The sequence below is a fragment of the Muntiacus reevesi genome, chromosome 18 (assembly GCF_963930625.1).
Source record: "Muntiacus reevesi chromosome 18, mMunRee1.1, whole genome shotgun sequence".
Classification (NCBI taxonomy): Eukaryota; Metazoa; Chordata; class Mammalia; order Artiodactyla; family Cervidae; genus Muntiacus; species Muntiacus reevesi.
Window position 1 is genome coordinate 54,097,059 of NC_089266.1, and position 1,619 is coordinate 54,098,677.

The 1,619-nt window shown below is 50.9% G+C and overlaps 1 non-coding gene across 1 annotated transcript; it reads left to right on the forward strand.

Moving 5' to 3' along the window:
• Positions 1 to 319: 319 nt before the first annotated feature.
• Positions 320 to 392, forward strand: TRNAF-GAA (transfer RNA phenylalanine (anticodon GAA)). Its single transcript has one exon. It is a non-coding gene; the product is annotated as a tRNA-Phe (tRNA).
• Positions 393 to 1,619: the final 1,227 nt, after the last annotated feature.

The window sequence follows — 1,619 nt, forward strand, 5'->3', positions numbered from 1 at the left end:
GATTGAGCAACTAACTTTCAGCTAAGCTGGCTTATCCTGATTGCTGCAGTAACAATGTAAAAGAATCTCTGTGTGTGTGTGTGTGTGTGTGTGTGTGTGTGTGTGTGGCTGCCTGGGCTCTTCATTGTAGCATGTGAATTTCCCTGGTTGTGGCGTGAAGGTTCTTTAGTTGTAGCAGGCATGCTTACACCCCACTAAGATGTGAGGTCTTAGTTCCCCGACCAGGGACTGAACCCACATCCCCTGCATTGAAAGGCAGATTCTCAACCAGCAGACCACCAGAGAATACGTGTATCTGAATAATTTCACAGTTGGAGTGGCCGAAATAGCTCAGTTGGGAGAGCCTTAGACTGAAGATCTAGAGGTCCCTGGTTTGATCCCGGGTTTCGGCCATGTGTCCCTTTTTGGACTTCCCTCATAGCTCATCAGGCACCTCTGTCCATGGGATTTCCCAGGCAAGAATACTGGAGTGGGTAGTCATTTCCTTCTCCAGGGGATCTTCCCCATCCAGGAATTGAACCTGGGTTTCCTGTATTGCTGCAAAACCTCGGTTTGCAGGGGGCCTCCTGGGGTATAAGGTGCGGCTTAGGTCAGAGGGAAAAACAGGCTCTGGGCCCATCTGCTGGGCTAATTAATGCTGGAGACAGGATTCTCGTCTGCACATTGCTCTTGCCCTGGCGTGAATCAAAACCCTTCACTCTAGTTTCTCCAGCTCTAGCCCCTCCCCTCTGCCCAAGGACAGAACCCCTGCAAAGGCCCAGGGGAAAGATGGGAGGCCAGGCCCTGGCGTCCTTCTGCCTTCCAGTGAGGCCTCATGGTGAAGTTCCCGGGGCCAGGGCTCTCCTAGTGCATGCGTGGGGTCTGTCCTGCTTCCGTCAGGGACTTGGAGCTTCTTACTCCTGCAGATCTCTTCCTCCTTGGGATCCAGCCCCAAACATGCATACTCCTCTTGCTTGCCATGCCCTATCGGCTGCAGAAGATAAGTTTAGAAGCTATTCTTATTTCCAGGATATTTGAGGACATTTCAGGTTGCTTCCCTCATAGCCCAGTTGGTAAAGAATCCACCTGCAATGTAGGAGAGCCGGGTTCAGTTCCTGGGTGGGGAAGATCCCCTGGAGAAGGAAATGACTACCCACTCCAGTATTCTTGCCTGGAGAATCCCATGGACAGAGGAGCCTGATGGGCTACAGTCCACGGGGTCACAGGGAGTTGGACACGATTGAGCGATTAAACCACCACAGCTGGAACACAGTTATGATAAAACATCTGAAGGTGATAACCTACCTATGTGGCAGATTTCGAGAACGGTGGATGAGATTATAGGATTTTTTTAAGAGGCTGACCTAATTAGTGTGATGAGCTGTCCTGATTTTCCTGGGACTGTGTTTCTTGGATGTGGTGCTTTTAGTTTTAGAACGGAGGAAGTCCCGGGGAAACTGAGATGAGTTGGTCAGCCTGGTTTTAGTGAAACAAACTGATCATCTTCTCTCACTGGTCTTAATCAAAGTGGGGGCGGTGGCTGGTGCACTCATTAGAGTCTCCAGAGGCTTGGGGTCCAATGAGGGAGTCTGGGGGGTCTTTGTCAAACCTCCCCAACCCAGAGAAGTTTAACTCCCTCC